This window comes from Mchenga conophoros, linkage group LG18, assembly GCF_057382185.1.
Source record: "Mchenga conophoros isolate Kocher_MC1m ecotype Shallow Benthic linkage group LG18, M_conophoros_male_GT1.1, whole genome shotgun sequence".
Lineage (NCBI taxonomy): Eukaryota > Metazoa > Chordata > Actinopteri > Cichliformes > Cichlidae > Mchenga > Mchenga conophoros.
The window spans coordinates 34,713,985-34,726,052 of record NC_140543.1 but is presented as its reverse complement, the minus strand read 5'-3'; the positions used below and the strand labels follow the sequence as shown (position 1 = coordinate 34,726,052).

The 12,068-nt window shown below is 42.9% G+C and overlaps 1 protein-coding gene across 1 annotated transcript in view; it reads right to left on the bottom strand.

The window, feature by feature from the left end:
- Positions 1-12,068, bottom strand: part of fam110b (family with sequence similarity 110 member B) — a 57,965-nt gene that overhangs the window by 13,886 nt on the left and 32,011 nt on the right. The gene's annotated exons all lie outside the window — the stretch shown is intronic.

Sequence of the window (12,068 nt, the reverse complement as noted above, 5' to 3'; positions counted from 1 at the left end):
GTCTCATCTGACCAGAGCAGCTTCTTCCACATGTTTGCTGTGTCCCCCACATGGCTTGTGGCAAACTGCAAACGGGACTTCTTATGGTTTTCTGTTAACAATGGCTTTCTTCTTGCCGCTCTTCCATAAAGGCCAACTTTGTGCAGTGCACGACTAATAGTCGTCCTATGGACAGATTCCCCCACCTGAGCTGTAGATCTCTGCAGCTCGTCCAGAGTCACCATGGGCCTCTTGGCTGCATTTCTGATCAGAGCTCTCCTTGTTCGGCCTGTGAGTTTAGGTGGACGGCCTTGTCTTGGTAGGTTTACAGTTGTGCCATACTCCTTCCCTTTCTGAATGATGGCTTGAACAGTGCTCCGAGGGATGTTCAAGGCTTGGGAAACCTTTTTGTAGCCTAAGCCTGCTTTAAATGTCTCAATAACTTTATCCCTGACATGTCTGGTGTGCTCTTTGGACTTCATGGTGTTGTTGCTCCCAATATTCTCTTAGACAACCTCTGAGGCCGTCACAGAGCAGCTGTATTTGTACTGACATTAGATTACACACAGGTGCACTCTGTTTAGTCATTAGCACTCATCAGGCAACGTCTATGGGCAACTGACTGCACTCAGACCAAAGGGGGCTGAATAATTACGCACACCCCACTTTGCAGTTATTTATTTGTAACAAATTGTGGAATCATGTATGATTTTCGTTCCACTTCTCACGTGTGCACCACTTTGTGTTGGTCTTTAACCTGGAATTCCAATAACATTGATTCATGTTTGTGGCTGTAATGTGACAAAATGTGGGAAAGTTCAAGGGGGCCCAATACTTTTGCAAGCCACTGTAAGTGAGAAAGTGATATTACTATTACCAAAGTGATCAATACATTAAATAAAGGAATTTCCATTACAAGAGGTAAACTGATTTCTTGAGTTGAATATGACAATTTAAAAAAAGGGAACTAGGAACTAGGCAACACCAAACTGACCGGAGTGAGGAATTATCAAAAGAAATAAGAATAATAAAACACACCCTGGACAAAAAACACATGTGAAGAACGGGGAAAGAAAATGCTAAACAAACATTTTATGAATTGGGATCAAAAGCAACACAAATTCTAGCGAGGCGCCTTAGAACACAAAGAACTAAACACTCAATACCTAAAATTAGAGACCTATCTACTAATGAATTTACATTCGACCCAGAGATGATTCAAACAATCTTTAAAAGTGCCTATGAGATGCTGTGCTCTTGTTCAAATTGGACCTTCCAACAACAGACACAAACCTGAGCGAAGCATTAACATCTATGAAGGAATTAGACAACGTTAGCAAACTGAAGGCAAACAAAAGCCCCGGGAGTGACGGAGCTTTTCCTTTAACTGGACACTTAAGGCTACTATCCAGCCCTCAGGGACGCTGTCATCCCAGTAATCCCAAAAGAAGGCAGAAACAAAGACTACTGTGAGACTACTGTTCTCTGTTATAGAGAGGATGGGTTTTAGTAGGAATATACAAGCCCTTTACATTGAACCAATGGCACCCTTCCAGACAGATTGACACTCTATAGAGCCGCTACACTTGCTGTTTAAGCCCCTCGTTGTTTGTCTTGTTCACTGAACCCTTGGCCCAAGAAATCAGGCAAAACAGTGACATTAGAGCAGTGGTTCACAAGTGTGTGGCGCACCCCACCACACACTTGTGAACCTCGCAGAAAAGTCATGCAGAACTAATGTTGAACATCAGAATCACTTTTATGGCGCAACAAAGAAATTTAATATACTATTTAATAATATGTGCATCCGCTGCAGCCGCTGAAAAGCTGCAGCCGCTGAAAAGCTGCAGCCATGTGTGTGTCGACAGCCGCAATAAGAAGTGTACTGAAAAGTGTGAACATGTGGTCGGGTCTGTCATACATCGTTTACAGTGATGCCGAAACCCAGGATTGGGGCACGAGACACCCAGCCACATGTTCGCACTTTCAACTTACACACGCGGCTGCAGCGGCTGCGCATATTATATATTATATAAATATCAGGCAGGCAGGAGGCCAAGGGTTTAATTCAAAACTTTGCAGTTAGAGAAGGAGCACGGAGGACTCTCTTTACCGAATTTAAGATAACGTTTGTGTCATGGTCCGTGGTCCTGTGTCTGTGGAATGCGTGATGCTCGGGTAGCCACACCCCCGGGCTGGGCCATCACCAGCACACCTGCTCTCCATCCCGGTGGTTACACGGAGATCCACTTAATCCGGCGCTGACGGATGCTCCACGCCAGTTCGTAGTCATCCCCACAGTGGTAACCAGACTTCCACGAAAAGTGTGCATTCTCTTCTGCTTGGAACTTTGTTTAACCTGCCTACTTCTGTCCAGGTTTCTACTCGGCGTCTGCTACCTGCCTGTCCTCCGGCTCAACTGGATCTCGCGGTGCTCACCTGGCCCACTCGCCATTCCACGGACTTCCTGCCCCCACGGACTGCCACACTTCCCTCCCGAGCTCCCACGGTTCCGTTCTATCGTAAGCCCCTACTCTAACTCAGTCCTGATATGTTCTCCCCGCTTCCTGGCTCCCTAGTAATCATCTCCCCTTTCTATTGCAGCCCCCCGCCGTCCCGATCCCGGCTTCCTCGTGTCATTGTTTCCCCGGATTTTTAGTTTCTGTTTTGCTCTCTACTTTCCCCGGGTCGCCTTTCGTTGTTTTATTAAAGTGTCTTTTTGTTAGCTCGGAGTCTGCGCCTGGATCCTTTCGTGCCCGCGCACCACGGCGCATGACAGTTTGTAGTCCACCCAAATGAGATAAATAGTGTGTTGATGCTCTTCAGACTTCCACTTCCAGAGTTCCACCTCAGGCCAGAATATGAGAGAAATATATCAGACCCCAGGAAGAGGATAACATACTTGTAACAGAAACACTGGCAGTATGGACAGAGATAGTAAAGAGATATGAACTGGAGGGAGAGTGCCATCTGCTGCTGTGGCCTTCACACACCAGGAGAGACTGACCAGACTTTTTCAAGTGGACCGACAGAGGCATAACAGCAACAGGCAGCGTGGCTGATGGAAATACCTTTAAGTTATTGGAAAAAGTAAAAGAAACAAATAATTTAAAATAGAGAATAAAGACTTGTTCCAGAATCTGCAGACACTTCTATAGTCGTGTCCAAATTCATGGGCTGCATCCTCCTGAGGACCCGGCCTTCGCGGTCTACGTGGGCCGGGTCCTCAGAAGGTCGGGTTGGCCGGAAGTAAACGGCTGTGAAATTGGACGGTCTAGCCTTCTGATTAGCGTCACCGCTGTCTCAGCGTCTGCTCCTTGATATCTAAAATATAACAGGACACTGGTGTAAATTCTCGACCATCTCACACTTCTGTTTAATCAGTTTTCTGTTTGATGTTTATTCAGCTGTGTAAAAACCACCCGGGGGATTAATAAAGTTTTATTTTATCTAATCGAATCTAATAACTTTAATCTCAGCCAAACCGATTTACTCACGAACAAATAAAACACTGAAAAAAGCCAAACATTAACATTTTTAGATTATCTAAGTGAATTATATATTACGTTTAACCTGAGTAGCGAAAGACCGCGGTGATCTGAAAATGATGTGCCGGGAGTTTGCTGTTCTCGGCGGCTCCAGTGACCCTCGAGCTTCCAGCTATCTATCGAGCTGGTGGGTAGCAGACGTCTCCGAAAACGTCGGAGCACTTTTGAAAATATGTGATAAGATAAGATAACCTTTATTAGTCCCACACGTGGGAAATTTGTTATCTTGATAACAAATAATATAATATCTTGATAAACTGACAACCAACAGCTACATTCTCGCCTGAAAATGTTTATTTATAAAAGTTTATTTTGTGACCCAGAAAGAGTAATAAGAGTAATATTAAAAACTTAGTAGCGTCCGCCATTGTTGAAAACTGGAATTGGCTGAGCTGTGCTATGAATTCTAGGATAAGGTGGGCCACGAAGGACACACCCGACCCATCCTTCAAATTCGGAGAAAAGGAGGACACATTTGTCGGCTGTGTTCAGAGGAGTCTACGAATTTGGACAGCTTTCCGTCGCATCGCTGTGATGTAATCGGCCTACAAATGCCTCAGGAGGATGCAGCCCATGAATTTGGACACGCCCTATGACACTCAGGTGAAACCACAGCTACCAGTTAACTGTAGTATGCTGATGAAGACGATGTGGAATCCTATCAAACAGGTGCCATCTACAGCAGTTTCTAAACTTAACAATTGGTACTTTTAAATACTCTAGGAACAACAAGTAGGCCTGCAGAGCGAGAGCGAAGTGCTCTAATGGGGTGATATGGTACTACAAGGTCATTAAGATAAGATGGGGCCTGATTATTTAAGACCTTGTATGTGAGGAGCAGGATTTTGAATTCAATCCTGGATTTAACAGGAAGCCAATGAAGGGAAGCCAAAACAGGAGAAATCTGCGCTCTCTTTCTAGTCCCTGTCAGGACTCTTGCTGCAGCATTTTGGATCAGCTGAAGGCTTTTCAGGGAGTTTTTAGGACTTCCTGATAATAATGAATTACAGTCGTCCAGCCTGGAAGTAATAAATGCATGAACTAGTTTTTCAGTGTCACTCTGAGACAGGATATTTCTAACTTTAGAGATGTTGCACAAATGGAAGAACGCAGTCTTACATATTTGTTTAATATGTGCATTGAAGGACATGTCCTGGTCAAAAATGACTCAAAGGTTCCTCACCGCGTTACTGGAGGCCAAGGTAATGCCATCCAGAGTAAGAATCTGATTAGATACCATATTTCTAAGCTTTTCAGGGCCGAGTACAATAACCTCAGTTTGATCTGAATTAAGAAGCAGAAAGTTAGCGGCCATCCAGGTCTTTATGTCTTTAAGACATTCCTGCAGTTTAACTCATTGGTGTGTGTTATCTGGCTTCATGGACAGATAGAGCTGGGTGTCATCTGCATAGCAGTGTAAATGTATGCTATGTCTTCTGATGATGCTGCCTAAGGGAAGCACAGAGATGAGTCCACTGTCAGAGGCCATAAGAAGATCATTTGTAACCTTCACTAAAGCTTTTTCTGTGCTGTGATGAGCTCTGAAACCTGACTGAAACTCTTCAAATAAACCTCTGCAGATGATCTGTTAGCTGTTTGACAACTACTCTTTCAAGGATGTTTGATATGAAAGGAAGGTTGGAGATTGGCCTATAATTAGCTAAGACTGCTGGGTCTAGAGATGCTTTTTGAGTAAAGGTTTAACTACAGCCAGCTTGAAGGCCTGTGGTACATAACTGATTATTAGAGATAGGTTGATCATATTTAAGATCGAAGCATTACTTAATGGCAGGACTTCTTTGAGCAGTTTTGTAGGAATGGGGTCTAAAAGACACGTTGATGGTTTGGAGGAAGTAATTATTGTAGTTAATGTGGTTCTCTTATTTAAAACTGAAGTAAAAAAACAAAACAAACAAACCCTGATTTTCTTTTTTTTTTTATTTCAATTTGAATTAAGCTGCAAGCACCAATCAGCAGGCCCTGGCACCTTTGCTCACCTCCGTAGTCATAGCCCTTTATTGTGAGGATGTAGCCCCAAATGTAGTCATGTAGTTCTAACAGTGATCAGTATGAATACATATTGTGCACAGTATCATTTAAGCAATGCTATCAAACCAGATTAGATCAATATTAAATGTGTTCTATATTTGAAAGGTAAGCAGCAGAGCTGCTCTCCATGCTATTCCAAATAGCCTTCTATAATCTCAACTTTGGTCAGACCCCCCCTAACCCTGACCCTTATAGAAGTGCTCTATAAGGGTGACACGGTACTATGAAGTCTTTAAGATTAGATGGGCCCGGTTATTAATGACCTTATCTATGAGGAGAGGGATTCTATGTCCTTTTCTTTTTCAAAGTCCTCCATTTGGAAACAAATGTCTCTTTGTCCAAATTATTAATTATTAATTAACTGTATAAAATTACAGTAAAGTAACAGTAAAATTTGTTTTGTTCCCAAATGATTCTGGAGATCATCACAATGAAAAGTTAGTCGACACGTTTGCATTGCCCTTTTTAAAATTATGCTTTTGTGACATGAATGTGCGTCAGGTGGTGGTCAGGGCTATCCAGACTGACAAGTGGGACATTGAATTCCACCTCTCTGGTGGGGAGGGAGCCTGAGATTGTCTAAATTGGGGTCTGTACAATAGCAAATGCAGAAAAACATGTTTTAAGAAAGCAAATAAGTTGGTGTTCAAAAGAATATGATCGTTTGCTTGCAGAACACCAGGAGAGACGAGTCCTCCGTCACAGATGGTGTGGTCAGTGAGGATGGTCACCTGCAGGTTCAAGGTCATTGCATCTCCAACCCACATCCACTGCCACTGTACCTAAGGGAAGTTCTTCTGCACATACATTTGGATCACCCAAATCCATGACAGTCGTTCAGGCAGTCATGCCTGGACTGGAAACAAACATCTCTAAAATATTACAACATACCAGCTTCTGTGACTGAATGCAAAACAAATGTGTTGTTTGACCTAGAGACTGCACTTGTGACTGAACAATAAATACATTTTATATTGATTATATCAGTAATGTACCTTCCAATACAAAGTTATGGAAAGTCTAACCTTCAGACTAATTTCAGAATAATTAAATCTTTCTTTCATTGTAAGGTTTAAATTGTCCATCAAATAAATGTAAAAAATTCTTTTTAAGGCAACGAGTTTGCAGATTTTTTAAGTTCAAAAAAGTTCAAACTAATTCGATTGAACAGTAAAATTACAACAGGATTTGAAACGGTGCAGCATATTGAACTGAAGGTTTTAAATTCTAAGGGCAATGGAGAAAGCATCATTGGATGGCTGTTCCTGCTCTTAATGTGTTATAGCCCGGTCCTCTCTGGCACAGCTGGCTGCCGGCAGAGCCCGCGAGCACGCCACTGCAACCCCCTCTGGCCTCTGCTCCGTAGCTGCGGGGTGACCTCTCGTTTGGGGCTCTACTCAGCTCTTCCCAGGATCGTGGCACGCCCCCCCCCCCTCTTTGGTGGTCCTCCTCGGGTCCTTGTACTCTGGGGCCTCTGGATATCTGGGGCCTGGATCTCCTCCATACCTGCTTCATGCCCTGGAGGACGGGGCTGTGGCCCCCCCACACCCTAGCAGATCGTTACATGGAGAAACCTTTGGAATTCAAGCATGCTGATCCACACAGGTGTGCACACAGGTGTACACACGGGTATTCACAGACGCGGACTACAGCTTTCTTGGTTGCTGCCTCAAAGCACATTGTGCGCTGTCGATCTTGTGTGCTGCACAATATCGTTTATTATTTAATATCTACTGATATCTACTGCTAGCTAGTTTATTGTGATGGTGCTGTTTTTTTTTTATTATGTTGCTCTTTGTTGTTTGCTTTCTCTTCTGTTTTTTTTCTCCATACAGGTGACCCAGGTGTTTTGTTTGTTTTTCTTTTTTTTCTTTCTTCCCCCCCTTCTCACCGTCTCTTCTCCCCTCTGGTTTTCTTTCTCTCCCTCTCTTTCTTTCATTCTTTCTCCCTGTCCTATCCCCCAGTCATGTCTGTCCCGTTTGTAGCAACTGAAAATAAAATAAATTCATAATTTAAAAAAAAAAGTGTTATTGCTACTGTTTTTTATTTTATTTTTCATTATTTTCCCAGTTATTTGGTTATATTGTAGCGTTGTACGGATATTTAAAACAGGTCACGTGTCTTAGTGACAAGCTGAGCTTGCCATTATTAGATTTTGCCAGCAACAAAGATTTGGAGAGGAGATTGCTACGTTGTCAAGTGGGAAAGGTTCTGTGAGCAGACACAGCTCAATTTATAGATTAGATCCTTATCTTGACGATGAAGGCCTCTTAAGAGTTGGGGGACGACTGACAAAGGGCTCCTTATCAGAAGAAATAAAGCATCCCTTTGTTCTTGCAAAGGATCAACATGTAGCAAGTCTCATCCTAAAGCACATTCATCAACAGCTTGGTCATAGCGGTCGTAACCACACCTTATCCACACTAAGGAGAAAATACTGGATCACAAAGGCCAACTCAGCTGTAAGGAAGGTTATCGCAGAATGTAATTTTTGCAGAAAATATCATGGAAAAGCCTTGGAGCAAAAGATGGCAGATTTACCCAAGGAAAGAATTTTGCCAGATAACCCACCATTCACCAACGTCGGAGTTGATTACTTCGGACCTATTGAAGTGAAAAGAGGACGAGGTACAGCTAAACGCTATGGAGTCATTTTCACCTGTTTAGCCAGCCGAGCAGTGCACTTGGAAGTGGCTAGCTCTCTAAGCACAGATGCCTGCATTAATGCTTTGCGCCGTTTTGTGAGTCGAAGAGGTCAAGTTGCTCACATCCAATCGGACAATGGAACCAACTTTGTCGGAGCAGACAGAGAGTTAAGGGAGGCTCTTGAATTGCTGAAACATACCCAAATAGCGGATGCTTTGCGACACATTGGAATAAGATGGAGTTTTAATCTGCCTGGAGCGTCACATCATGGTGGAATTTGGGAACGGATAATTCGTATGATCAGAAAGATTCTGAGATCCGTTCTTCAGCAACAACAGTTGGACGACGATGGATTAAATACGGTTCTATGTGAAATTGAAGCAATTTTAAATGACAGACCCATCACAAAGCTTTCTGATGATCCAAAAGACCTAGAGCCACTTACACCAAATCACATCCTCCTGATGAAAGGAAAACCATCTTTACCACCCGGACTATTTGACCCTCAGGATATGTATCTGAAGAGAAGATGGAAACAGGCTCAGTACATCTCAGATCTTTTTTGGAAACGATGGATACGCGAATACCTGCCTTTGTTACAGGAGAGACAAAAATGGAACCAAAAGAAGAAGAATCTAAAACCTGGAGATATAGTCATTATAATGGATTCTGCTGCTCCACGTGGTTCCTGGCCACTTGGAAGAGTTCTGGAAGCCATTCGTGACAAAAAGGACTTGTGCGATCTGCACGTTTAAAAACAAAGACTAATATTCTGGAAAGACCTGTAACTAAACTTTGCTTGTTACATGAGACTGTAATCTAAAAGTGTGTTACTTATGTTTATTTATGTGAATGTATAGGTCTAAAGTAGACTGTATTAGTGGCTCCTTATTTTCTTTGTGATTAGAATTGCCATGTCTGATAGCCATTTCAATTAGGGGCCGGGGTGTAGGAGCCATTCTTGGGTTAATACCTTATGTGGTCACTAGAGGTCACCTTTTTCTGTTTTGATTATGTAATGTAAAGGTATTTAAGGTAGACGCACGTAATCGGCGTCAGGTGTGTCATTAAGAAGGCAAACAGTTTGTGACCGTTGCGCTGTTATGCTAAGTCGATACGGAATAAAGACCAAAAAGGACAAGATACATACTGCTGGATTTATTGGACTGTGAACTTAATTCATGCATACCAGTGACATCGCGTCATCCCCATTAACGACCACCTCAGTGGCTTCAAGCGTAGGCTTAGCCTCTACAATCTGTATAAATAAAGGTGAAATAAAAATTAAAAAAAAAAAACCCTCTGCAACAAAAACATAACAACATGGTCAAATACTAAAGCTGTGCTAAAATGATAACAGTCCCCGCTTTAAACATTTCTCAGAGAACCAGTCATATAACAGATAAAAATGTGTTGGTTATTTTGTTGTTTTAGAGCCCGATGGGGAGTTTACAGGGGGACAGGACTGATGGTAAATGGAAATGAACTGGTTCTTATATAGTGCTTTTCTACTCTTCCTGAGCACTCACAAGTTTTATACAACATGCCTCATGATGATGGATGCATCAGAACTTGGGGATAGTATTTTGCAAAAATATATTTGGGCATGCAAACTGGAGCAGCCAGACTGAAAAAACAGCCTTCTGATTAGTACATGAGCTGCTCTACCTCTTGAGCTACAGCCACTCAATCAGGAAGTCAACTGGAATTCACTTTGGAAGATTTATTGGCTTTTTAGTAATCTAAAACTGTATGGGCACAGCCTGGGTCTTCTTTATTTATTTGTTCTTGTCTCCTACATTTAGGCAAAAGTAAAACAGACGCCTGTAGCACTTTGACCATGTTGGGATCTCAGTGTTAGCATGGTTCACACCAGCAGGTTGGGAAATGAAGGGTCTTCTCACTGAGTCGGCATCAAGAAACCGTGTGTGATGACTCAACTCCACCTCCTCTCTTTTTTCTCATTTCTCTCTCTCTCTGTTACTTCTAGGCATAGAGCCAAGGAACACAAGCAAACACACACATGCTCACATAGCCTCTAGCTCTTTCTATTTCCTGAGTTAGCAGCATGGTGAGCAGAGGCAGTACACTCCACATTCCCACCAGTATTCATCATACTTCAGCGTCTCTTTCAGAAATTAGCTTTTGGTTCACAATAACCTGGTTGAGCAGAAATATTGATTTACATGACCTCCAAGCTGTATTTTTACCAACAGACAGGTAGTGAGGAATAAAGCAAGCGGGCACCCATCAGCTATCTCACGTCAACATTCAGATGCAACATTTTCTTTTTATATGATTGTTTCTGAACCTCTGCGCTCTCTCTACACTATACACTGAGAGGGTACCAACCAAGAAAGAAGGCCCTGCTCTAAGATTGACACCTTCAAGTTTGACTGACATTTTCAGCTGCCCACATGAGCAAGCCAAAAGCCTTCAATCCTAAGAACACTGTTCCAGATGTCAAGCATGGTGGTGGCAGCATGATGCTCTGGGGCTGTTTTGCTGACAGTGGTACATCACACAAAGTACACTGAATAATGGAGGACAGCCTCCAAAATCTTCAACTCATCTTCAAACTCAACAGCTAGACATGTGACACTTGGAATATCAGGCACCTCTGGCAGCTTGGAACACATTGAGGTAGTTACACAGCTGATCAGAGAACCCCAGAGAACACAGGTGATCTAGTCGTGCTGTGGTTGGATCTGGCTAATGCCTACGGATCGATACCGCACAAACTGATTGAACTTGCACTTCACCACAACCCTGTTCCCAAGAAGATTAAAGACCTAATCCTGGATTACTATAACAATTTCAGGATGCGAGTCAGAAAAATCAGAATGGCATTGCCTAGAGAAGGAAAAATAACAGGTTGTACCATCTCTATAGCTGCGTCAGCTGAGGTTGTGTGCAGAAGACCCCTGTCCAAGTCTCAAGTATGGCAGCCCCACCTAAGAGCCTACATGGATGTGAAAGAGTGAGCAGCAAGGAGCATGGTCAAGGTGGGTACACTCCAGTTTAGGATTACCAAACTGAATGCAGGCAGACACACGGTTGGGCATTAAAGGAATCGCCAAGGAGAAGCCCATTCAAGCCACACAGACAAGGTGGCTTTAGATTAAGGGGGCTGATCAGTGGACTGCTCCTGGGACATAAGTCGAGGCCTGATCAACCCCAACCGGGTCACTTGGGTGAGTCAGCTAAGACCCAAAACGCCCCATGACCCCAGGCAACGGGACTGTTCATAAATGGGAAATGTACTAGTGCTTATATAGTGCTCTCTACTCTGAGCACTCAAAGTGCTTTACACAACAACACAATATCAATGATGATGCACACCAGCGCATCCTAGGAGATGTTTCTTGCATATGTACATATCCTTGTTTCTTTATGATCACTTCCACCTAGATGAGATTCCCAGTTCCAGACTCACTGAAGCTTCCCCGCAGCATATTACTCCAAACACCATGTTTCACTCACAGTGTGCACTGTGTCTCTGCAAAAGTGGAGGCAGTCCATTCTTGTCCAGGGTTTTGGTGCTTTCCTTCTTTGAGACTACGATGGCCGACTTGACAAACTCATCCATTAGAGTCTTTCTACAGTTACTCTGTAGAAATTTGGAGCTAACCCTCAGTTTGAACTTGATTTTGCAAGCTTTGTGCCTTGGCTCAATAAAATAAAGATAATTTGTGCTTTCTGAAAAAAATAACTAGTATGTTTAAAAATGCACTTTTCATTTTATTTTTATAGGAGGGAAAATAATTTTACCCTCATCTGCACGCGGCCATTTGGTTATAACATCAGTGATACTACAGCCTGGGGAGCTGCTATTCAAATTCCAAA